A 27286-nucleotide genomic window follows, 5' to 3' on the forward strand; every position below is an offset into this window, starting at 1 on the left:
AGCGTCAGCTGCTGGATGCTCCCTAGAACACCCCAGGCTCCAGCTCCAGGAGCTGTCAGGCCCACGAGGGGGCCTGGCCAGCCCTCTCTCCCCATGAGGGAGGGGGTGGGGAACGGACACACAGGGAGGCCCAAGGCCACACAGCTGACGGGCTGCAGAGCCGGACCAGCCTCCGGGTCCCTCCTCCACAGCCTTGCCTCCCATCCGGCAGCAGGGACATCCCGGAAAGGCCTGAAGGATTCTCAAGACTCTTCCGGTGCCCTCGCCACCCACATGCCCAGGGTTCTGAGCCACTTTAAAAGCAAAGGCCAAGCCTGGGCAGGGTTGACCAGAAGAACCACTTGGGCCATCATCTTGGTCCCTTGATTCTCATATTTTGAACCTGCATTCGATAAGGGAATCTCCTACCGTTTAATTTTCAAGGGAAGATAGAGGGGGGGGGGAAATGGATAAAACCCTAAGGCATTACAATTATTCCAAGTAACAGAGAATCTTCACACTGCATTACCCCAAGGATTCTGTGGGTGTCCCAGGCCTGCTACCTCATTTTACAGATGAAGAAACAGGTCTGGAGAGAGGAAACGACTTGTCTAGGATAAATTCTGGTTATTTGTTTCTGGGGACCCTTTACATATCTTTTCCGAAAGTGTGGTACCCATACTGTCCCTTCACATGGCGCAGATCATTTCAAGGATATGGTTTAATTAAACAATTCAGCTAACAGAATGTGTGTTCGTGGTTCTACCATTGACAGATACGCGCCCCGGCCAAGCAAGTGGAGTTTATTTCTTTAAAGCAGTTGCAGGCCATTGTTTGCAAAAGAATTTGTGTTCAATGAACATTACACAAACAAGAAGCTTTTAAAAGCTCCTAAAACCTGCAGTGTCGAATCTTTCCCACTGGAGACGGAATCCAAACTGTCAGCTACTCTCAGGTCTAGTGCGGTGTTTTAGAAGCTGTTAAGGCTTTATTAGTGTTTGAAAAAGACACTTAGCTAAGTTGCAAATGTGTTAAATGGAAAAAGATTCCAAACAGGCCCTTTCAAAGGCAGCTGGGACCCAAGTCATGGGACCGGGTGCGGGCACTGGGACAGACGTGTCAAGTCCCTCTCGCGTGGTGGGGACGGCCTGGCATGAGGCCAGCTCGGAGTAGATGCTCAGGAAAAGGTCCACGTCACGGCCTTCTGCTCGTCCATCCAGCCCACCTTTAGGCATCATCCCAGCAGATCTCAGCCAGAATCATGCTGATGGCGTGCTGTTACCTGTTCAGAGGGGAGCCCTGTAGGATCACGGATTAAAACAGGTAGAGAGCAGCGGTGGGTAATGAGCCCTGGGAGACACAGGGGGCGGCCACCAAGGCCACCCGTGCCCTCCCTTCTCAACTGTGTCTCAGAGGGGACTTTGGAATACCGAAGCCGGGGCACATGGCAGCACCGAGGGGCCCCAGAGAAAAGGCACAAGCGCGACTGGGGAGTCGGCCAGCCAGGCCCTGCCAGTTACCAGCTGTGTGATGAAAGGCAAGCCCCTCGCTGCTCATCACCACCTGCCCCAGAGTGGCCTTTCTGGGGCACAGATCGGATCAGGTCACCACCATGCGTGAGAGAGAAACCGGGTCGTGATCACCTAGCACAGTCTCTGGTCACCGTGAATGCTGGGGATATTGGGGCACGAAAAGGCACGTCTGAGGAAAGACACTCACAGACACGGGACAGTCACCTCGATGACCGTGAGGACAGCTCTTGGGGGAAAAGCATCTATAGACCCAGGCACGGCGGTCCTCCCCTGGCATTACTTCTCCCTCTCACTCCAGTTCCTTCCAAGGACACAAACTGCCTGCTGGCAGGGGCCACCTGAGGGGAGCCCTGGCACCCACAGGGGGAGGGGCAGGGCGGGCCTCGGCCGTCCGCACAGCCATCCCACCGAAATCCTTCCCTCCCTCGACAGCCCTCCACAGGGACACCCCCCCACGCGCCTGCCTTCTCTCTCTCCTCCTCCCTCTCTTGCTCCATAAGCAATAAAGAGCTTTTCGATCATATCACACACATTACTCCATGTCTTCCCCGTGCCCGAGAGTCCAGCAATACAGGACGGCTCACCGCTCCCTGGAGACTATACTTCCCTTCCTCTAGAATGCTCCCCACTTTCAATGCTAGTAGCCAGTGAAAAACACAGGGTCAAGGGTCAAGATAGCCCCCAACTACGGAAGATAAGCGTCTACCCTCTGAGAATAAAACGGTGGAAAAAATAAGAGTGAGATTAGCCACCCACTAAAGGGACTCACGCTAGACCAGGATCTAAAAATGGGTGGCCGAGAAGTCTCAGTAAGTCCAGCTGCGGCGAACTGGGCGTGGCCTCTGGGGCCCGACGGGAAGTGAGTTGACCACGCCGGGCTCCGGGAGCAGGTGGCAGCAGGTGGGAGGCGCAGTGGGGCTCTGGTACTGGCGTGGGCACTGGTGGGAGAGGCTCTTGCTCCTAGTGGCCTAGCCCAGGCCCCCAGCCACAAAGGTCCTCGGGCCCCCACGAAGCCTGCTGACCCGGATGGATTTCCGTCAGGGACCCGCCTGCAAGGTGGGAGAGCCAGCCTGGAGGAGGCGAGGGAAGGACAGCCCGCTGACAACGGCACTGGGTCACTGGGCTGCCAGCGAGGCTCCTGTCTGAGTCTGGATGCCTGAATCTACCCTCCAGGGACCTGCTGGCTCGAGATCAACTGGGGGTGGGGTGGGGGGGTGGACATGCTTCCTGGTCAATATCTCCGGATAACACCCCCTGACGCCCCCTAACTGGAGCAACGCCCACTGGGGCAGGTCACCCTGGCGGGCGTAACTCAAATATTATCTTCTCAGATCCCCCAATTGAAATTAACCTCTCATTTGAGGGTTTCAAAACCTTTCTGCCCCTCACTGCCTTTTATCGGCATACATTGGTACTATACCATATTATATCTTTAAAAAACACATGTCTGTTCTCAGGTCTGCCCCCTGCCTGGCACTGTGAGGTGCCAAGAGCGGGGACCGCTTTGGGACCCAGAGTGCTGGTGTCCAGCGCGGACAACCACCAGCGTCCACGAGAGAGACACACCCAGAGGTGCTTCCTGGGCTCCTGGCTTCTCCCTAAATCTCAGTAGCAAGTGGTGCATCTTCTCTGCACATGGTCACCTCCTCTGGTCACTGGCAGTTACGTGGATGTCAAGCCTCTGCCACATCAGTAACCGATGCTTACGTGCCCTTACTCTGGGCCACGCTCTGCTCTAAACGCTTACCTGCACGGACTCACTAAAAGCGCGCGACAACGTCCTGGTCACCCCCGTGTTTTCAGTTCAGGACACGGAGGCATGGCGTCCTCAAGTCACTGTGCAGTGAAAGTGCTGGAGCCGGGTGCAAACCAGGGAGGTGGCCGCTCATTCCACACCGGACAGCACCAAGCACCCTCTGCAATGCTCAGAGTGTCCCCATAAAACCAGGTGCCACGGGCTTCCCTGGTGGCGCAGTGGTTAAGAATCCGCCTGCCAATGCAGGGGACACGGGTTCGAGCCTTGCTCTGGGAAGATCCCACATGCCATGGAGCAACTAAGCCCACTCGCCACAACTACTGAGCCTGCGCTGTACAGCCCGTGAGCCACAACTACTGAGCCCACGTGCCACAACTACTGAAGCCCACGCGCCTAGAGCCCGTGCTCCGCAACAAGAGAAGCCACCGCAATGAGAAGCCTGCGCACCACAATGAAGAGTAGCCCCCGCTCGCCGCAACTAGAGAAAGCCCGCACGCAGCAACGAAGACCCAACACAGCCAAAAATAAATAAATAAATAGATAAATAAATAAAATTTTAAAAAAAACCAAAAAACCAGGTGCCACAAATTCTTCCTCTCTGAACTCTCACAGTGAAGGTCACGGACAGGGCACCGATCAGGGCCTGAGGAGGACGTTTTTGAAAAGGATGATCCCAATTTTGTAATAAGCACATAAAAAACTGGAAGAACTACCTTGTATCTTCACTGCATAAAGAAGGCAGAGGCCTTCTGTTCCCGGGGATTTGAGACTGCTAAGACTTCAAAACTCGAAGACAGCCCCCAACATGATTAAATACCTAATTTTTATTATGTCCCAACAGACCTGTTTTAGATAGGTCACATTTGTGATGCATTAAAGCTGTATTGTTTGTGGATTCCACTTCTGACTGATAGCTCATCAGGGCCCTCCATGGAATCACTGTGGACACAGCACTGATGCCCATTCCCATGAACCTGAACGTGAGCTGATCACCTCAGGCGACCGCGGGGGGCTGGCAGACGTCGCAGCTCTTGTGGGATCCGCAAAGCTGAGTCAGGAAGGGAACCCTAAGTACACGCTGCTGCGTGAGGAGGACACGATTCCTCACACACAGACCTGCCGTCCCCCAGGACGTGCAGAGGCGAAGCGTGGGAACGACTCTCCTCCTTGGCTGGAAATAGGTTCATCGTCGTGCTCTCTGGGCTGGGCCTGACGCAGAACAAAAGGCGTGACAGTGGCAAAGGTGGGGAGGGCCCTGCCGAAATCCACCGTCACCGTGAAACCCTACACACGCCCACGCCCACACCCACACACCGTGAAACCACAACACGACGGCAGCATTAAAGTTCACATACACATACACAAAAACACACACACGCACACTCAAATACCATTGAACCACACCCTCCCACCACCGTTACGCTCTACACACACCCACACGTACACCTAATTACCATGAAACCACACACACACACCATCACCATCAAACCCTACACACACCCACATATACCCCTAAATACCATGAAACCACACACACATGCACTCCATCACCATCAAACCACACGCAGTCCATCATCATTAAACCCTACACACACACACACACACACACACACACACACCCCACCATTAAACCCTACACACACCCACACGTACACCTAAATACCATGAAACCACACACACACCATCACCATCAAACCACACATACCATCATCATTAAACCCTACACACACACACACACACACACGTACACCTAAATACCATTAAAGCACACACACACACCCCACATCACCATCAAACTTACACACATACCCAAATACCACTAACACCCCCACCCCCCCCACACACACACACGTGTTGGGAAGGGAAAGGCCCCCTCTCCTCCTGCTTCACAAGCCCTTCTATTTCTTTAGTAGCCTGTAGGAAAGAGATCGCTCTTCTGCTGCGGTCCAAATAAAACTGTCCTCCATGGGAGGCCTGCAACCAAACAGGTGGGCTGGTAGACGGCTGTGGCCCTTCCAACTCTGACACAACGACAGTGCACTGCCTGGGGACAGTGTGAACGCACTGAGGTCGGCTTGCTGGATCCTGAGCCTGTGCAAGGTCGTCACAACCACCTGTGCCAGTACTTCCACAGCGTGTCCCACGGAGCTGAGGCTTCTACATGCAGGTGGGTGTTTCTGTGATCAAACGAGTATGATGGCAAAAGAGAAAGGGAAACTCCGGAGAAAACAAAGCCAGCATTCTCTCCTTTGACTCCTCAGAAGCCGGGTGTGTTTTGAGCCATTCTATGCCCTGAGCCAATACCAGCAATGACAATGACAGCAGTAATAATAGCCAACAGGCACCAGGCACTTACCAGGCGCCAGCTACTGTGCTGAGTACTTTATTTGTATTAACCCATCTAATTCTCATAACAACCCGAAGAGGGAAATTATTCACAGCTGAGATGGCTGAGACACAGAGGGGGTTAAGTGCTCGCCCAGGGTCACACGGTAACTGGCAGGACCCCAGAATCCCCACTTTGCATCCTTTAACCACAACTATGAGCTGCCTCCCGGGCACCTGGGGAGTCTGTGTTAAATCCACGGGCAAAGCCCCGAGAGAAGGATTAACACCCTCGTGGACCGGGCCCTGGTCCCCGGCGCCCAGTGCTTCCTAAAGTCACCTGGTCACTAAGCCTTTCTCCCAGGAACGCCTTTGCAACTCGGCCTCTTTGGAACACGCTTTGGGAGACGATCATCCAAGCCAGTCTGCTGTTCAGTGTAACAAGAAGAGTGCAGGCCTTGGTCACCAAGACGGGGTCCAAATTCCTGCTCTACCATTTTGTGATTTATCTTTGAGCTTCGGGTTCTTTCAAGGTGATACAGGGACAAAATAAGCCAACCTATATCGCAGGGTTGCAGAGAAGGTAAAGTGAAATTACATGAGTGAAGGGCCGGTTAAGATACTGGCCTGGGCTGACGGGGAATAAGCAACTGGTAGCCTTACCACGGCTACTGTTCCATTTCAGACGAGGAAAGTGACATGTTAGTGACCAAATCAGGACTGGACCCCGTCTGCCACTCCAGCCCTGACCCTCAGCTTTTCCTTTCTTCCACATAATGTCCTCCTGCCTCTGCTCTCCACCGCATAAACAGCAGCCATGACCTCTGAAGAGTGAGAAGAGGCGAGGAGAATGAACGAAGGCCAGTCCCTGGATCCAGGGATGAAGTACCAGGCCCAAAAATGGGGGCAGGATCTGTGTCCGCCTTGTTTGCCATTACCACCGCACACTGCCCCCGCCCCAGCACCCAGTGTGAAGAGATGAAGAAATGAGTTGGGGGGATGAGCAATTAACCAACACGATTTCTCCCCCACCCGATCAGCGGCAAAATACCACTTAAAAGGAGAGGACTGGGGGCTTCCTTGGTGGCGCAGTGGTTGAGAATCTGCCTGCCAACGCAGGGGACACGGGTTCAAGCCCTGGTCTGGGAAGATCCCACATGCCGCGGAGCAACTAGGCCCGTGAGCCACACCTACTGAGCCTGCGCGTCTGGAGCCTGTGCTCCGCAACAGGAGAGGCCGCGATAGTGAGAGGCCCGCGCACCGCGATGAAGAGTGGCCCCCACTCGCCGCAACTAGAGGAAGCCCTCGCACAGAAATGAAAACCCAACACAGCCAAAAATAAATAAATAATTAATTTAAAACTTTAAAAAAAAAAAAAAAAGGAGAGGACTGGCTATCCAAGTACAGTGAGGCCAGCACACTTTCTGGCACTAAAATTGGTGGCAGGGGTAACGGCTACTGGGAGAATTTTCCTGCGGGGTGAGACAAGGGGATGGTTTTGGAGAAGGTGGCAGGTGACAGCACAGCAGGCACCGGGAAAAACCACGGGATGTAGAGGGCAACGGCCAAGGCAGGAGAGCAAGAGACCTAGAAGGGGGTGAAGAGGGAGACCCCAAAGGCAGAAAAGAGGCACAAATTACAGCTACACCTAAACAGTAAGTGCCTCAGGCCAAATAAGAAATCTGAAATTGATGACTAATCCTTGTAATGAAAGGGAGGGGTCAAGAATTATGAAAGAGCTGGAGAAACCCACTTCTCCTAGAAAAGAATACTCAGCGCACTTCTCCCATCCTCTTATGCGTGCCAGGGGGGCACATAAATGCATCCACTTCCACATGCCTGCAAACCGGATTCCATGGCTCACAAGGGCAAAACAGAAGATACATTAACGATTCGTTATCTCTGGTCTCTACAGGCTGCCGAATACATTCTACACTAAATAGACATTCTAGACATTCTACGCTAAATAGAAATGCGAGATTAATACACAGTAGCTTTAGCTGAAGTCAGGATCAAATTTCATTATCAAAAAATTTAGGCAGGAGGTCCCAAAAGGGCAGAGCAATTCGAGACTCTGCTCGGGGATATTTCGGTTTGGTTGCTACCATTTCTGTGCGGAGTCCCGTTTTCTCTGCCAGATGAAAACAGTGTTGAAGGGAAGACGAACCAGGAAAATATTAAAAAGATGAAATCAATACGTTTGTCCTTTTAGTTTCTTCAAGCATCTAATTCTCACCTGAATTGGGTGGGGAAGGTGGGGGGTGGTGAGGGGCCGTTGTTTTGTTCATGAATTTATCTTTTCGATTACAGAAGTAATGTAAGGGCATGGCAATGTATGCTTAAAGCGCAGAAAAGTATAACAAAGACGAAAAATTACTCCAAGTCCCACGCCCTAAGGTACCCGCTTACTATTTTGGCATAGATCCTTCAAGTATTTTTTTCTGTGCGTTTCTTTTATAATTGTAATAATATACCCTATATACTTCCTAAGCTGCTTGCTTTGTTGAAGCCTGCCCAGACACTTCACTCTCTCTGCAAACATAATTTTTAATGCTTGTATAACACTTCCGAGAATGACTGCTCTTGGTTGCTTTTTGAAATATACTGCTTTAGCTCTCATACTAATCAATATGGTGAGCAAACCACTGAACAAACAGACAATAACATGCGTACTACAAGTCTCCAAGTGGGGCTAGTGTGCAATGCTTCCCAAATGGTTTGGGCAGATTACATTTTAATGTAAGAATGATAATAACAATAATAACTAATATTTCTAGATAGCTTAGAGTTTCTAAAGCACTTTCACCTGCATTTAGCTCATTCGAGCCTCACAGCAACCTTGTACAGGAGCTCTTTTTCTGTCTACTTCACGGACAGAGAAAACCAAAGATTAGGGGATAAACGATGTTCCCATGCTCACACTGCCAGAAGTGACATGGGACACAGAGGTGGGACCTGTCTCCAGGTCAACGGCTCCCATATCAACACCACTCTCCCGAGGGCCGGCCTGTCTACTGGGCAGCCCTGATTGGAGGCATCCTGGAAATACCTCACTGGTATCTTTCTTTCTTTCTCTCTTTCCCTCTCTCCCTCTCTCTCCCTCTCTCTCTCTCTCTCTCTCTCTCTCTCTCTCTCTCTCTCTCTCTCTCCAGGTCTCTATCTATATGTCTGTATCTACTATCCCACTGGTATTTCAAACTCTCTGAATTCCAAGCTCATTCTTCATCGTATGCCCCAAATAATCCCTTTTGGATTCTCATTAATGGCGCCACCTACAAGAGCCCCAGCCAGGAAGCTCCCTCCTCCCTCACTCCTACATCCAACCATCCCCAAAGCCCAGGCCCCACTACACGGAAAGGCCTTCGCTGAGCTCATCTTCTGTCACAGGGCACGGTGATCGGCAAGTAAGGGGCTTTAATGGACATCAGGAGGGAGGGAGGGATCTTCATACACTACATACTCTGTTACCACAACACACTGCCTTACAATGGAATTAAAGTTGTAGTAAATGCACAGGGAGAAAAAAATCTTCTGTTGCACTGAATTCTCTTTACGTGACCAGGCTCTTAAAAATAACAAATTAAAAAAAAAAAAAAAGTATTAAGGGCTCATTACGAATTTTATCTGAAGCCACGAGTTCCATAGCTTTCCTTGATAAGAATAAGAATCTCGCAATTAATCATCAATTAATTTCCAACTCTCCTTTACAAAATGAATCTCATTAGTGAAAACTGGAGTGGAGCAAGACAAACACAGCGAACCTGACTCTAAGCTGAAAAGACAGTGAGCGATGTGACCCACGAGCACGTTAGGGTAAACGCAGTCAGTGCCCGTGGTCCAGGGCGGGCGGAAGTGGCGTCTAGCCGAGGCCGGCTTCAACAGCCGGGCAGCCGAAAGTGCTCTCTCAAGTTCATTTCAAGGGACCAAGCTATTATAGAGCCACTGTGCCAATTTAAGGCGTCTCGATGGCATTCGAGTCTTATTAAAACAGCAAACCTATTCTTTTAAAAAGAAAAATGGTATTCAAAAAGCACTGCAAAATTAATCTAGTTATTGCCCTATAAAGAGTCAAGGATGTAACTACGTTTTAAAGGGGCCACAGGTTGTACCATGTTCAAACAGAGAATCCGTCCACGACGAAATCCTCCACATAAAGTCTCCCCATTAATTAGGCAATGAAAACAGCAGCCTCCCCGAATCAAGCAGGAACAAACAGGAAAGAAAAGAATATACTTCTTGTGAAGGGGGGGAAAAAATACGCGCACACAAAGAAATGAAAGGCAATGCGCTCCACCCTCAGTATAATCAGTTTCAACAGAAATAATTAGAGATCTTACTTGGGCTTCCATGGTTTCTGCTCCCGGCTCTAAGGGGCGCCGGGGGGGAGGGCAGGGCACCCGGCCTCCTCTGTGCCCGTCCCGGGGCAGGTGCACCCTCTGCTCTGGAAAAGCCAGGTGCTCGGGAGAACAGAGGAAGATTCTCCTTTGATGGGGTGGGGTGACAGGGAATAGTAAACAGCGCTGGGGGGTGAGTTAAAGAAAGGGGGGGCAGAAAAAGGGGGCGACTCAGAAATGGTGACACCAGGCGAATGCCCCTGTCACAGCCACACTCCCTCTCCTGTTACACACACACACACACGTACACATACACTCAGGTGCAGTGAACATTCTGGAAGAGAGTCTGGTTTTCCTTAAAATAAAGGTATCATCTCCTTCTGATATAAAAAGAACGCTCTCTAGGATAGATGCCCCAGTGAAAGTCTCAGTGTCACCCCAGGCTCCCTTTTGGTCACCCCTCCCACCGAGTCAAGTTTGCCTCCTCAGTGCTCTGGACTCTGGCTGCGGCCTCGGCCGGCCCTGAGCTGGCTGGCAGGGGCGACCTTCACCCCTCTCAGTTCCGCCTGGGTTCCCGTGACACCCCGTTTCCACCCTCCCGGAGCCCCCCGCATTGGCAGGCACGCCCTCCCCGACTCCAGCGCTGTGTTTCTCTGCCCCGTGCGCCCCCTCCCACCGCCAGGTCCCAGGCTTCCGGGAGCGGGACTATTTTTACCCACTTTCACATTGGTCGCACTTCACACGGAATCTGGCACACGGCTGGGGCTTCAACCACAACGAAAAGAGTAGGAGCGATAACAGCAGATGGTCTGGACACGTGTTCCCGCCACGGGCTCGAGGAGTACCTTGTCTCATTTCATCACCCCAACAACTCTAAGAGGTGGACGCTCCCATTTTACAGATGGGGACACTGAGATTTAGAGGCTGGTTTTCTCGCCCAGGGACCACAGTGAGTAAATGGCAGGCTGAGATTCCGGTCTTAACCTCTGTTTCCCACTTAAAGATGCCTAGTGAATGGATTACTACATACCAGAGCCTGCTAAAAAGATTCTTTTCTCAACTACCGAGCCTGCGCATCTGGAGCCTGTGCTCTGCAACAAGAGAGGCCGCGATAGTGAGAGGCCCGCGCACCGCGATGAAGAGTAGCCTCTGCTTGCCGCAACTGGAGAAAGCCCTCGCACAGAAACGAAGACCCAACACAGCCAAAAATAAAAATAAAAAAAATAAGATTCTTTTCTCTTTTGCAAAAAGTTGAACATTTTCTTAGTTATTGTGTTCAAATTAAAGAGTAATAACATTCTCACTACAGAAAATTTGGAGACTATAGAAAGGCATGACAAAGAAATTAAAAAAAAAAAAAAAATCAATCTCACACCGTCCAGAAATAATCCCTGCTAAGACTCTGAATTATCTCCTAGTCTTTCTTCTACGTACCTATGTACACTAGGCCTTCTGTATACATAATAGGTATTTTTATATATTATGCTGAAAGTGTGTGTATTCATGTCGTTTATTATTTTTGTATATTTTTCTTTCATAAAACTAGGGTGATATAGTATCTTACCTTAGTTTATATCATGATCATTTTCCATGTTATTAAATATTCCTGGAGAAGAATATCAGTTACATAATCATTTCATTGAATGAATTTAACATAAATTAACAATTCCCATCTATTGGACATTAGGCTGCTCCCATTTTTTAGTATTATAAATAACTCTATAGTGAGCATTCTTGCTCATAAAGCTTTGACCACATTTCTAATTTTTTTCCCTGAGGGGGGGGAAAGAAAACCGGATTGTTGAGTCAATGGAGTATGTTTAAGGTCACTGTTTCCAGAAAGGTCTGAACTAACATTCCTATTAGACCATTTCACAAAGTTTTCTGGGGGAAAAGCTGGATTCCACAATCCATTTGATTTCTTAAAGCTGATCTACTTTACCATCAAGTCATGAACTATCTATTCTTTGATGAGTCAGGTTACAATTTTGTGTATCTGGTGTTGTAAGCTGATAAGTTAGCTGGTGATAAATATAACCGGTATCTGCAAAAGGCCATTCCCAACCCAGAAATGGAAATGACCTAAGCCTGGCACGGTGGAGGGCGCGGCGTAACGGGGGCCCTGAGATGCTCCTGTCGGACGTGGCTGTGTGCACAGCACCCCTCCTGTGAGGTGTGGGGAGACGCCCTCGCTTTCCTTTCTGACTTTTAGAAACAAGGCTTGCTTGGCAAGTCCCGGATGCTTTAGGGTGGAGGGTAGGTCATGACTCTCAGCTCTGTCGCACGTTGGCCCCCCGTGGGCAGCCCCAAATCCCAGGTCTCAGCCTGGGCCCCCAACCTCTGCTGCTCCCTCACGTGACTGTCCTTAGGGGGTCCGGCTCCTCGGCCCCGTCCCAGGCCAACCCAGCTCTGAGCCCTGGGGCCGGGGTGCCTGGTGACGGGGCCAGCCGTTGGCTGCAGCCTGGGACTCCTGAGCTGGAGTCCTGGGCCGAGCCGTCTGTTGGGGACGGCGGAGGGAGGCCCAGCTCTGCTGATCACCAGCTCAGGGGCTTGGGTGAGTCTCTTGGTTTCCTCACCTGTGAAATAGTCAGGAAACTATGCCCGCCTCACAGGGAGTTGTGAAGACTAAGTGAGAGAAGGAATGTAAAGGGCTCAGCACGGGGCGGGCAAGCAGCACGGGTTTACTGCCTTCATTACTGACAAGTGAGAGGCTCCTCTTCCTTCACCCCTTGCCAGTGGCAGCACAGCCCGGAGCAGGGGACCCAGCAGGGAGAAGGGACAAAGTGGATCCCACGTTGTCTTCTCCCTTCCAGGATCCTGCACTTAAACAGCTCCCCGGTTAAAATACTCACTTGTGATCCATTTTTTACTTGGTGAGACTCCTGGCATCAGCACCAGGGAAACCAGAGCGCCGTGGAGCTGGGTCCTGCCCAGCAGAGAGCACGGCACACAGGCCCAGGTGTGCATCCTGGCTTCACCTGCGGAGGCTGTGCAACCGAAAGCAAGTGATTCTGGATGTCCCTGTCCCTCTAAGCCTCAGCCTCCTCTCTCTATGGGGAGAGCCTGGCACCTGCCTTGCAAGGCCGTTTTGCACGTGAAATTAAATAAGACAGCAAGGTACCTACCTAGACACCAGGCATTATGCCTGGCAGATAAGAAGGATGGCAGTGATAAAATAATTACAACTAACATTTGTTGAGCTTCCCTGGTGGTGCAGTGGTTGAGAATCCGCCTGCCAATGCAGGGGACACGGGTTCGAGCCCTGGTCTGGGAAGATCCCACATGCCACGGAGCAACTAGGCCCGTGAGAGACAACTATTGAGCCTGCGCGTCTGGAGCCTGTGCTCCGCAACAAGAGAGGCCGCGATAGTGAGAGGCCCGCGCACTGCGATAAAGAGTGGTCCCTGTTTGCCGCAACTGGAGAAAGCCCTCGCACAGAAACGAAGACCCAACACAGCCATAAATAAATTAATTAACTAATAATAAATAAATAAAAGCATATTTAAAAAAACAAAAAACAAAAAAACATTTGTTGAGCCCTTACTTAGAGTCACATTCTGAAAAGATGTTGATTTCACTGGTAAGTTTTCCAGAACCAAGAGCCTAACGCATTTAGGACGCGCTGAACATGAAGAGAATAAAAGGCCAACGAGAGATGCCAAGCTTTAATTCCAATATTACAGTGATAAGTGAACTAACGCCTTTTTTTTTTTTTTTTTTTTTTTTGTATTTTCCAGGAGGAGACTCTTAAAAGTCAAGGCCACGCGTCCACTTCAATCGTCAGTGTCATGAGACAAAACAGGCATCATCAGGTTCGACTGTGTTCTGGCACTGGCCTGAGCCCCGGGCCTCGAGTCCAGCTGATCCAGGCTTCATCTATATTTGGTACATGATGTCAACCTAGAACATCTTATTCCTTCACGTTTAATAAACCAGCTTAAGACATCATTACTCACCACCCTGGTGGATTCATTTTGAAACTCTGAAGGCGGAGAGGGTACACCTCACATTTCTTACTAAAAGAGAAGTAGCTTAACTATCCACTGCTAAAACGTGAGCTGCCACAAATATCTTTTTAAGGTGGCGGGGGGTGGGGGGGGGAGGTTGTGCAATTCCCACCCCAGCTCACTTTATGATTTCTACAGACAAGAAGGCTGAAAACAGATACACAAGAAAGTTTTTTTCTTCTAATAAGCACCTTTCTACAAGAAGCTACCAATTATGAAAACCAGAAATGCATTTAAACGCTTCTTATTGCACCAAGCAGAATGTCAGCCGCTTTTATTTATTGCTTTTATGAAAGGGAGGGAGAGAGAGCAGAGGAAAATTTCCTTTTTCTTCTGTAACGAGGTGAGTCACAATTTCCAAACATCAATCAATCAGTGAGTCAGAGGCGGGGAGAGGAGGAAATGACCCAGAGCCTCCCACCGCGAGCCTCTCCAGAACCCGGGCGAGCCAGGAACTCCTGGTGGGGACTCGACTTCCCTGTCCTCGCACCTGGGGACCAGGCGCCTCCATCAGACACCAAGAGCCACGTCCCAAGCATAGGGTTCCTTTGCTCATTGAGCAAACTCAACAAATATTTCAGGGTGCCCACTGTGTGCTGGGAATACAGAGAAGAGTAAAGTGGCCATCCAAGCCATTAACTGCATCATGACACACATGAGAAGCACCGGCAGGTACAGAAGCGCAGAGAAGGAAAACCCTGCAGGTGGGGCAGTGGTGGGGCTGGGACCAAACATGCTTCCAAGACAGGGAACACCTGGGCTGAGTCATGAATGACTAGAAGTTTGGGACGAGGCCGGCGGCAGCAAGAGAAGGGAGCTGCTCCAAACAGAAAGGTTCCTGCGCAGATGCATGGGTTCGGGAAAGGATGCCACATTCCAGAACCTATAGGTAGTTCACCTGGAGCACAGAATGTGCTAGCGAGGGAGGGATACTGGACAGAGACCAGCTCTCGAAGGGCCTTCCATCCCTGCTAATGTTGGCTTTGTTCCTGGGGTGTTCCTGAAGTGTGTTCTGTGCTTCTGCATCAGGCGTGTCTCACACCTTAGCTGGCAGGTAGGGCTGGTTAAGATGTAGACTGTGGGGCCACCCCCAGAGCTCCCAATTCATCAGATCTGGAGCGGGCGCAGGTGATGTGATGCTGCGGGTCTGGGACCACACTGGGGACCACTGTTGTGTAAGGGCAGGGCTCAGCATACCCAATCTAGCCCACGGCCTGTTTTACTTTTCTACATGAAATATTGCTGGACCATGGCCATCAATTCACATATTATCTATGGCGACTTCCCAGCTGAGCGGAGTAGTTGCAAAGAGACCGGATTGCCCACAAAGCCTATGGTATTTTACCATCGGGCCCTTCACAGTGCAAGTTTGCCAACCCCTGCTGTTGGTTGTTCTAGGTGATTAGGAAAAAACAATGACAATTTTGCGCCAATTTTGGATGATACTGGATTAATCAATGCTCGGCAGGTTTCTCTTCTGCAGGACTTTTCAGAGCCTTTAATAACTTACTTTTCTGGGTGTTCCCAACAACACAACATTAGTCTGTGAGATGCCACTACAGGATTTTTAACGGAGGTTCATCGATAGACTTGTCTCTTAGGAAAATCGCCCAAGGGCAGACAGACTGGAAAGGAATGAAAGCGGAGGTCAGGAGACCAGTTAGATGGTTGCTACGGTAACTACACAGGCCGTGACAAGAATATGCACTAGGGCAGGGGTCGGCAAACTTCTTCTGGAAAGGGCCAGAGAGTAAATATTTCTGGCTTGCAGGCCATGATGTCTCTGTTGCAACTACTCAACTCTGCCCTGGCAGCACAAAAGCAGGCAGAGACAACAGGCAAACAAGCGAGTATGGCCGCGTTCCAATAAAACTTTATTTACAGAGTCTCAGTCTGGGATGATGGATGGTGGCGATGGTTGCACAACCATCTGAATGTTCTTAACACCCCTGGACTGTATACTCAAAATGGTAAATTTTATGTTAGGTATCTTTTACCACAATTAAAAAAAAAAAACTTTATGGACACAGAAATTTAAATTTCTTTTTTAATTAATTAATTGATTGATTTATTATTTATTTTTTTATTTTTGGCTGCATTGGGTCTTCATTGCTGCGCACAGGCTTTCTCTAGTTGTGGCGAGCGGGGGCTACTCTTCGTTGCGGTGCGCGGGCTTCTCATTGCAGTGGCTTCTCTTGTTGCGGAGCACGGGCTCTAGGCACACGGGCTTCAGCAGTCGTGGCACTTGGGCTCAGTAGTTGTTCAGTAGTAGTGGTGCACAGGCTTAGTTGCTCCGTGGCACGTGGGATCATCCCAGACCAGGGCTCGAACCCGTGTCCCCTGCATTGGCAGGCGGATTCTTAACTACTGCGCCACCAGGGAAGTCCCAAGAAATTTAAATTTCTTAGTTTTCATATATCGTAACATACTCTTGTTTTCTTTTAACCATTAAAAAACGTAGACACCATTCTTGGCTCCTGGGGCACGCAAACACCGGCATGGGCTGGATGTGGTTTGCCGACCCCGGCAGAGGGCAGCGGGCACAGAGGAGGCAGCGGATGTGTGAGCCGGTCAGGAGCTCCTATCAGGAACTGGTGACTGACCAGCTGAGGGGGAGGGAGGAATCCGGGCCCCCGTCTCTGGGTTGCTGCTCCCCATCCTCCCCATTAGGGTCTGGGAATTGTGAAAGCAGGCAGGTGGGGTCCAGATGCCCAGCCAGCACGTGAAAGGAAAGGTCTGGGGCTCAAGAGAGAAGCCGGGTCCCGATGGACACACACGGGGGACACCAGCACCCCCGGACAGGCCCGCACCTCGGCTGCCAGCCCCTGAGGGTCATCGGTCTCCTCCAAGGGTCCCTGTCTGCACCTGGGGACGCCTGCCTTCTCCTTTCAGAAGCCCCTCCCCTCAGTGACTGTGCCCTGCGGTCCCCGGCCTAGCAGAAAAAGAAAACAGTCTGTCTTATCCAAAATAAACCATTACCATGCAACGCAGTCAGGGGTTGGGGGTTGAATAATGATCAATGCCTCTCAAACCATCTGTAGGGAAGGACGCGCCACAGATTTCTAAATTTCCAATCTGCTGTGGACTGGTATTTTTATAAAATACAATAAACATGCCACGTGGATGTCACTGCGATATTGAGAGGCTGCGAACGTTTCTCAACGCCTGCTCTGAACCCCTGTGCTTATCTAGCTGCAGGCCAATAACGGCCGTTTCCTGGTCCTCGGGCCGCACTCTGACACACTTTGAGTGGCACACTGGCCTAGATCATGCCTCCTGAAGCTTCTCTGCTGAAAAGAGCAAAATGTACAACCCAACCAGGCCAGCCAGCGCAATCCCCCGGGGACAAGCCTCTCTGGAACGCTGGAGGACCTCGCTGTGTGCCAGCAGGGAAATCAACTGCCACCGCACAGACTGGAGGTCGGAGAAGAAGCTGTGACTGCCCGTCTGGGGCACAGACCAGACCCTCGGTGGTTGGGCTGACTGGCAAAGCAACCAGAGCACCAGCCCCAAGGGACCTCAGGGAGACAGAGGGGTGGGGCCACTCCTCTGCTCTCATTAGGAGATCGGACAACTCGGACGCCGAAAATCTACAGAACGGGCAACCTTCGCAGGCTGCTCCTTATCTTAAACACTCACCTTTATTACACAATCCCAGGGCATTTCGGTCTCCTACGAGAAGCTGATCCCTACAGCCAATCTAGGGCACAGAGGGAATGCACTGCTCACTCCATCAGGGCGGACATGAGTTTTGCATTTAAGAGACGTAATTGCAAATCATCTCAGAAACTGCTCGGCAACTAATTGTCGTTATAATACCAAGTTTACATCGCCAAAATAATGGACAAATATCACCATGTAATAGAACAGTACAAAAATGGTAATTTTACTATGGAAAGTTGGAACTTGCCATTTCAAATTAGCAGAAGCTGTGAAGTGGGCATTACTGACAATGTGAATATAGTAATTGGGGCTGATTTCTTGGCGCCTGGCCGAATCTGGCTGCCTGGCGTCCTGTGAGTTAATTATAGCTCTGCTAACGGAGCGGGAACACTTAGCAAAGAGACGCAGAGATAAAACTCTGCTCAGGTCTCTACAGATGAGGCAAAATGTGAATGTTTTGGCTAGAGATCTGGTGCAACAGACGTTATTCCCAATTAATATCTTGAGCAGCGGCCCTAAGAAAATACAGACATTTTCCTGCTAGGGGTCAAAAATCTGCAGAGGCCAAACCTCGTGAGGGTGTCCTCGCTAACCCCAAATCCGTCTTCACACTTTCCGTGTTGTTGATGGAATGGCTAAGTCGGTCATCTTAGCCTACGTCCAAAAATATTTAATTTACGGCTTGAAAAGTTGCCTTTAAAAAAAATTCCAGAAATCAAAATATGGGATTCTTCCCAAATTAGCTCTATCCGCAGACTGAGACAGTTATTTCACTGCAGACTTAAAAAAATAATAATAAATCTTTCTTTCAATTTTAGAGATTTTACTGTGTCCTTTCAAATTCAAGATTGGATTCTTTCCCTCCCTCCGCCCGAGGCACTGCCTATCGGGTCCATCAGCCCATCCCACACTGATCAGCTCCTTTCTTCAGGAAACGGGTGGACTCAGGCACAGCCCTAACTAATGGATTTGCAGGGAAAACGTGCAAGCTCGGGGTCATTCCTGGGAGAGTGAGATCATTTTGGAGTGAAGTTAGTCACGTTTAGGTCTGTCACCAAAGCATCTGAAATAAAAGCTGGTCATCGAGTCCTTGGTCTTCAGACCTGCTTCCATCCTCCTCACCCGCCGGCACCGTCCCTCCCGCTGCAGACAGGGACGATGAGCTGACGCCTTCGTGCTTGCCTCTGCTCTGCACTTTCTGCTCACCGCCAAGCCCGCGGGGAGACTGGTCCAGGAGCGCTGCCTCTTCGGGCTGACTTGACACGCGCCCCAGCCGTGCCTGGCCGCAGCCTAGGGTTAGCGGGACCAGTCTGGACTCCAGCTGAAGGCCCGGGGCAAGCTCTCTCTGTACAGCTAAGACGCCAAGGCCTGCCTCGGAGGACCACAGGGGATGTGTGTGATGGGCCCAGCACCACCCTCGGCTTTGGGGCTCAGCGAACGAGACCCTTCCTTTCTCCTGCCCCTTTGCATTACAGTCTGGCCCACTCCCCACCCGCCTCAAAACTCCAAATCTAGCATTTGCTCTGCAGCGTTGGCCACCACTGCAAACCCTCCTGAAACCCTCCTCTTCCTAAGCAACCCCGACTCAGTCCTCAGGGCTTCCACCCGACTCGCCGGCCGCTTCACCACCGCTCTCGGGTCTATGTCTCATGCTAGAAAAGGCCAGCCCCTCCCCGGTCCCCAACCACTGGCTTCATCTGGGGCCTCCCTTGCCATCCCCTTCCAAACCCACAACTCTAGTTTGCCTCCCTACAAGTCCCAGCCCTCTGGCCCGGTGGGGAAAGATCTAGAACTCATTCTTTATGAAAGCAAATGCCTCAGCTTGACTCCCAAGCCACGCCTTTCACCTCTGGTGTTCCCAGCCTCGGGGGACAGAGTCAATACTGTCACCCAGACCCAAGGGAAGGAAGCAAAGAAGACACATGCCCCAGACGTTACCTCCAGAGTCAGAACGGTGCTCCTGTGCGCAGCGGGTCAGGACCACAGACACGCCGACCTACCCGAGCCTGGCCCAGGCCAGCCCCTCCAGCTCCTCTTTCAGGCCCGCAGCCCGGGGGTTCAGAATCATGTGGATTCTACCCATTTCTTCCACTGTCCAGTTCCTCCCCTCGGCACCCCCAGCCCCAGCCAGAATCAGGCTCTCAGGATGCTCCCAGAAGACCCGCGTCCCAGGCAGAACATCAGCTCTAAGAGGGCAGGACTGTCCCCGGTACCCCAGCCCCGAGCACAGCGCCCGGCAAAGAGAGGACACTCATTAAAGACACGGTTCCCATGAGTTCTTGTGCAATTTTAAATAGCAATAAATTAACTCCTGGATATAATTTACGAAATGCAACAAACAGAGAGGGAATTTACTCACAATTTAAAGCAAATTATTAATGACTGTTTTGATTTATTCTATTTTCCTGGCATGAACTCTAAATTCCATTGAATAGCTTCAGCCGTGTTATGCTTTGTATCTCAATGATAGTGGATGTGTCGAAAGCAAACAGATCCTGGAGCTAAACCCTCAGAACTGGGGCCCGGCTTGGGCTGGAGCGGGCTGTGGTCCAAGGCCTTGGGTGGCTCTGCCCCGCATGCTCGGGACGGCCCATGCTGACCCCCTTCCTGGCACACACCCAGCACCTGCCCCAAGGCTCAGTAGTTTCTGGGTGACTGTGAGCTGAATGGCAAGTTCCAAAGCTGGCTCGGGGGTGGGGACGGCACCCAGGAGTGACAGCACTTTGGAAAAGTGCACTGCTTTTTGCACCCACGCGGCATTCGGCTCTAACTCCGGGTAATGGAAGGAGCGGGGCTGACCTTGACCCACATACTCTTCGCCAGGCCAGCCTGCAGTGCCTCGCTCCAGAAAAGAGGCCCCCTCATCTTGCAGCTGGCAGGCACGAGCGTGGGGGGCTCTGGCTCTCCCAGGAGCAACCTGGCCACAGCCGCCTGCTCTCTGGGGAGACCGGGGTGTCCGCTGGAGGCCGATGGGACCCTGGAAGAGTCAGAGCACCAACCAACAGGCACGGGGTTTTATTAAAAACAAAAGCAGAATCACCAACAGACAGACACACGGAGGCAGATGACGATGAGGCAGAGACGTGCACACACCGCGCTCACTCAGTGGGAAGATCCTGGCCCAGCTGCAGGGCTCGATTTAACAACTCACTGAAGTGCACCCACGAGCAGCTCCCCATTTCCCTCGCCTGTGGAGGAAGAGGGGTGGACCAGGCCACTGGGCTCAACTGGGGGTTCAGTGGCCACCACTGGAAAGCAGAGGTGAGTCTGGGCAGAACAGAGAGCTCCTAACGGTGACGGGTCACTCTCCTCGGCTGCCACGGGTCCGTCTGCCCAGAGCGCCCATCTCCCTGGGGCCCTGGGCCAGTGAGCTGGATTGTAACACCAAGTGTTCTCCCGCCTCACTCCCCAGCTCCCAGCGGGTGGGTTTAGGTACTTGGTACCACTAAGATGGCTGGGGTGCATCACTTGTGGCTAACGCCATCCTATCACTGATCAACACCCTCCTCGGGAAAGGCAGGAGTTTCCCACCATTCTGGGGCTGCGGGAGCTGCAGACCAGCAGGCTTCGAGGGCAACCTCCCACTCTAACACGGAGGTCCCTCTCACACGGCCGCCCCCACTGCCTACTGCCCCCTTTCTGAAAAGAGCCACTGGGAGGGGCTGGGGCCATCCCTCCCTGCGGGGACAGGGCCCCCCTCCCATACCTCTGACAGTCAATTACTTGCTCTCCGGGCCTGGGTCACTCACACCTGGGAATGGCCGAGCCCAGTAAGCGAAGGAAAAGCAAGCATTCTTTCCTGAGTCACGGCACTAATGGAGCTTTTGGCAAGAACCCGCGGGTGGCTCACGCTGTCATGTTGTGTGATTAGACACGGTTTACTTAAAATAACAAGCAACCTGAACTTCCACCAAGAGGAGACTGGCTAAATGCACCTGGGGGGGGGCCAAGCATTGGCACACTACACAGCCGTGAAAAGTGCAGGCCGGCCAGGCCAGGGCAGACCCGCCGGAAGGACGTCCCCAACACACGAGCTCGCAGAAGAGCACGTAAGTGGCAGGACCCCAGAGTCCCTGGCATACAGTCGGCGCCTTTTAATATTACCGAGCAGAACTGAGCCTGGATGGGCACGTAAGCACAGAGATGTCCGAAACGCTGTTTGCAAAATGCTAACAGTGGTTAGCTCGGGATGGCAGAATTTAGGGTGACTCTGTTTCTTCATTAATTGAATGTTTTACAACTGGCCCATATTATCCTAATGATGAGGAAAAAACGAAACTCCCTCCCCCCGCTGCCCCCCACATTCTGAAAAGGCAAAGGTGTGCTCTATAGGTGGTGCTCTATACAGACAGATTTTCACGCACCACTGCAGGACAGCACAAAGATACAATCAACAAAAAGTTGCAATCAGCTGTCTGTGTAAAAGGCAAGAGCAGTAGCCATATTTTCACAAGTTACTTATTCATTTCTTTTAATGGTATTTATTGAATGCCTATGTGGCAGGCACTGCGCTGTGTTTATGGCAGTGACCAAAATTACATTCTGAACCTCCAAAGGCCAACAGGTGCCCACAAACCTATCACTGCCTTTTTTTAAAAAACGAAAATTCAAACTGTTAGAGGACATTGCTCCCACCGACATCTGGCCCCGCTACTCCTTTCACCCCCAATATCTCTGAGCCTGGCTCTCGCTTAGCATCCTGCCTATGACGCGTAATACTGAAAAGAGCCCACCAGAGAGCAAACACCAAAACTGGGCCAGAAGATGCCCCGAGAACGGCTGAGCTCAGCCACGTGCGTGTCGGAAAGCATCACTTAACCTGCCCAGAGTTGGATGAACTGTTCATTTTCCTGCAACTCAGTATATGAGCATTTACCAGGTTGGGAAGGAAAGCAAATGTTCCCCAGACACCTGTGCACAGGGTGCTAAGCGACACTGAGCAGGGAAGCGACCTTGATTATTTAATCACAGCCACCGTAAGAAGGACAGATTCCCATCCAGGTTGAGCTGAGTTGCAGAGACGTTAAGTGATAGACCAGCAGCTGGTGGAGGCAACATTTGGACCCAAGACCGTGTTGCTCCAAAGCCACCCACACACACCCACACCCACACCCACACACACACACACACACAAAATACACAACGTACACCGCACGCTGGCGCTCAGAGGCCCAGGGGTGCATCGCCAGCTGCTAACGAGCAGAGGAGAAACGACAGCAGGGGAGGGAAACAGCAGGGTCCTGGGGTGGCCGGTGGAGGGGGGGCAAAGATGCTGCTCGCTTTCTGCCCTAAGACAGGTGGTTGGCAGAGGGATCGGGCGACACTCCCCTTTTCAGCCAGCCAGCTGTTTGGTTTGGAGCAGACACGGCACGAAGTGCAAACTGTCTGATATAATACCGGATACAAAAGTTGGGACCGAAAGACACACCTGCAGAAACTGGGCCTTTGGGAATGAGAACTCAGAAAACTTTGTTCCGTTTCACTTATTCTGTGAAAGCAAATCCATGACCCAGCGTGTCTGCAGTACAGACGAGACGGTTTCCCTGCTGGGAAATTTTCCTATCCCGGCTGCGGTGCTCCACGCTGTTAGCTCTGGGAGTAGCCCCTTTTTCTCCCTTAGTCATACTTTTTTGGAAGCCCTCCAGCCCTCAAGCTAAACCTGCAATACCCTAAAAAGGTAGGTGAGTGGTGCTTCTAGGATTGAAGCATCTTTCTCCACCTACTGGAACAGAGGTTGGGTACGTTTAACGCAAAAACAGACCTGGGAAACAATGCGTGCTGGCACGTCTGATAAAAGTGCACTTACACCACCGACCGAAAGGCATGAAAAACAGGATTAGGGGAGGGGCAGGAAGGGGGAGGAAGGGGGAACCTTTCCCGGGTCTGTGACTTTACAAGTTGCTCCTAGCATTTTCTAGTCTTTTAAGGTTTGCAATCAACTCTGGAATTTAGCAATGCAAAAATGCCCCTTAGAACCCGTGTGTCCAAAGGCTTAAGCGGGGTAATTAAAAACTCAGGATTCTTCAAAGAATGTTATCTGTTGACGAGTGAATATAATAAAGGCTTCATTACTGAGCCGTGATCCCAGCATGAGACGAAGCAGACCCGGCTCAGGAATGCCAAGACATTAAAACTGCTGGACAGGAGAGAAGGCAAATCTGCTCTCACGATCGGGTTATCACACCACAACCGCTGACCGGCAATCTCAGCGAGAAAGAAAAGCCAGTAGCTTGATGAAATTAACTTCAAGAACTAGATTCCACTGAGAGTTCGCTTGCAGCACAAAATAAACGTACTGGATAGTTCTTTTTCCGTCTTTGAGATTCTCCAGGGATGATGGGAGGGCCATAGGGTCTACAGGGGGAGCCCACCTCTAAGCAGGGCTCCCAAAGGGGGTCTCCCCAGGGCAGTGACGAAGTCTACCCCGTGCGAGTCCTGGGGAAAACGCAGGCTGGGGCTAGCGATGCACCAACTTTCCCTTTGAGCCAAACTCCTGCAGCAAAAAGCAAGGTGGAAAGAGCCTCTGGCGGGGCTCCTGGGTCCCCTCCTCCAAGTGAGCAAGCTGGCGAGCTGTCAGGGGCTGAAGCTCCACCAGACCTCAGGGGGACAGGAACAAGCTGCCCCCGCTGGCTGCTTCCATGGAAACGAGGTCAGATTGGCAACAAGCCCCAGCTTTAAAAGAGCCACCTGCCTCAAGGAAGCCCAGCACACTGCCCTTTTCCTTCTGACTTTTCGAATTTACAGCGTGGAGATGAGCTGTGTGGGGCAGTGGACTGCGGGTGGGGGAAGCGGGGAAGCTGACCCTTCCGCCATGTCCCGGCCCCTCTGATGAACTGGCGTGTGACTCTGGGCAAGTTGGTGTCACTCTCTGGCCTCAGTTTTCTCCAGAAGAACATGACAAGGTAGGCTAGTGATTGCTAAGCCCCTCTCCCTCCCCCACCCGGACCCGGTCCGCAGCTGTGACGACAGCATTCTTGGTGAGGGGGTGGGGGGGGGGGCGGGCTGGATCACTCTGCAATCTGCATTACGGCACATAATCAATCAACCAATCCCAGATCCAACCAAGGCTGGAGGAGGATCTGAGGTATTGTTCTTACCTTCCCAGAGCGTACAAGTAGGAGAAAGCACATCACAGAGGGATGAAATAACGACATAAGGAAATACTAGAAGAGCATCTACAGTTCAGAGCACAAAGGGGGTGAGATGCCCGGTTTACTGAAGTGCTACACCTGTCCCTCTGCGCAGGTGCAGCCTCTGTCAACAGGGGGCTGGCATCCTCTGTGTGAGCTTGTTTCCAGCAACTCTCAAATCCTTTTTCCCTTTGGGACACAGGACCAGAAGACGGTCAGCTTTGCCAACTTAGCACTAACCCCACCTCCTTCAAGGAAAACCCCTCGCACTCAGAAGGAGGGTGGGTTTGCAAGCAGAAACGGCAGAGCACCGACGTGACCATTCTTGGCAGGGATCAAAGTGCACTTGCCCGGCCTCCCTATCAAACCCATCAGGGTATCAGGCAGCACTGGGGGCGAGGCCGTGTGCAGCTTTAAACACCCCGGGGGCCTGGATGTTGGGGATCGTGAGATAAAGTGCAGCACAAATCTCACCCCACTGTGGTACATCCGTACAAAGAAACTCTACTCGGCACTAGAAAGGCAGGAACTACAGGTACTTTCAACGACGGCTGAGTTTCAAACGCATTACCCTGAAGGAAAGAAGCCACACTCAGGGGGGCTGTATGATCCCTTTATGTGATATCCTGGAAAATGCAAAACTGGAACAGAAAAACAGATCAGTGGTCACCAGGAGCTTGGGGGTAGGGAAGGGGCTGACTATCAAGAGGCCCAGAAGAATCTGGGGGACGAGGGTGCTGTCCTACGCAGTAATTGTGGTGGTGGTTCATAAAGGTACACATCTGCCAAAATTCACAGAAGCGGACCCCTAAAAAGGGGTGAATGAGTATAAACCTGACTTAAAAAAAACCTCTCCCCAAGAGAAGGACTGAGTTTACGCCAACATCTCCATGCCAGTACTACAGAAGGAATTAGAGTGCAGCCAGAAAGATGGAAACCATTCTCACAGACCGGTATCTTTAAAGCCTCGTGAGTAGCTAGACCAGGATACTCACTATGATAATTTGTATTCGCCCTTCTCCCAGTTTTTGTGGGAGGTGGGGATGGGTAGGTGGTAAAAGTGGGGGTAGAAGAGAGAAAGAATTTTCTCAAGACGGTCTCCCATGATTTATAAAAATCTATGGTGCCCGTTAAACTCAAATCCGCTAGAAAGTGTCATGAGGATGAAAATGAATAAGCAGAAAACCACTAACATCATTAATGGAAAAGACAGGAGACTTTTGGGGCCGGGCTGGCCGGCTCCGACGTCCTGATTCTGCCACGTCCTGGCCGGGAGACCCCGGGCACCTTCAACCTCGGGCTCCTCCTCTGCAGGACCGGGGTGAGACAGCTGGCCTCCGGGGCCTGTTGTGAGGAGTACGTGGAAGACATGTGCAGAGCGTGTGAGCACAGTGCCTGGCGGGCCGTGAGCTCTGAGCACTAGCGCCCATGATCAGTATTAAAACCGTACTTTCTGCTTGCACAACTGCTTTAAGTCACCCAAAGAACGCACACACGCACGTGCACCCACAAGCACACTTGTACTTGGAGGTGTTGTCAAGGGAGCACCACGGAGACCATCAACACCAAGTCCTCTTCTGGGCGGGGCCTTGCAGACCCGGTTTCTACCCTTCACCACACTCCAAAGCAGAGTCGTCTCTACAGGACGCCCACCCACTCTCCCGCTGAGGTCGGGGGACTTCCAGCCTGGGTGCCTGCTCCCTCCGGGGCATCGCCTACCAGGGGCTAAGCCAAAGCTTGGTGATCTCTGGTCAAAAACAATCCTACAGATGCCCGGCACCGTCCCTGCACAGAGCGGAGCCTCGGCTGGCCGCAGACCTCAGCTTCCTCACGTGCGTGATAAGGAGGCTGGACCAGACAACCCGGAGAACGCTTCCAGGTCTGCCCGTTCGTGACGATGCTCATTTCCAGAGGCCTTCCGGAACCCCGAGATCACTCCCAGCCTCCCCCAGGAGTGACAGCACTAACACCGTTCACAGGCTGCTTTTCCACGCTCACGACTGAGGCTGACCCCGCCCGCACGCCCTGACCACCCAAGGTCTCAGGTGGCCACTGGACACACGCTCCCCGAGCATCGATGTGGGGAGATGGAGAAATGCCAACCACAGCCTTGGCTTTCTACATCCTACATCCTCATGGAGGAAGAAACCATCCAAGCTGGGGGGAGATCAAGGGAGGCTGGGTGCCCCAACAGGCTCCTGAGTAAGAATTTGAGGCGCTGATTCTAAATGCAGGTCCCCAGGCCCTTACTGGGAGATTATGTCTCGCTCCGTGTAGGGTGGGGCCCAGTGGCGGTAGTTTTATTTAACAAGCACACACCCAGGAGACTTTTATAATTAGCTAACTTAGGGAAATACTGACATAGGGTGGCCCCTGCATGGCTAGAAGTGAAGCTGATTTCTTAACCTTTAAAATTCGGAGACACGAGAACCTTGGCTTTGCGACCTGTAAGCAACTGGTCTGGCGTGATTTCAAAAGCATCCAGACTGAAGCAAGTCAGTGAAGAGACAGGAAGCCCGAATGCAACCAGCAGGGTTGGTCACCTGTCCTTTGCCATCCT

The 27286-nt window shown here is 51.6% G+C and overlaps 1 protein-coding gene across 16 annotated transcripts in view; it reads right to left on the reverse strand.

Moving 5' to 3' along the window:
• CUX1 (cut like homeobox 1) overlaps positions 1-27286 on the reverse strand; it is a 371169-nt gene that overhangs the window by 244146 nt on the left and 99737 nt on the right. The gene's annotated exons all lie outside the window — the stretch shown is intronic.

Source organism: Balaenoptera physalus (assembly GCF_965194825.1).
Source record: "Balaenoptera physalus genome assembly, chromosome: 16".
Taxonomy (NCBI): Eukaryota; Metazoa; Chordata; class Mammalia; order Artiodactyla; family Balaenopteridae; genus Balaenoptera; species Balaenoptera physalus.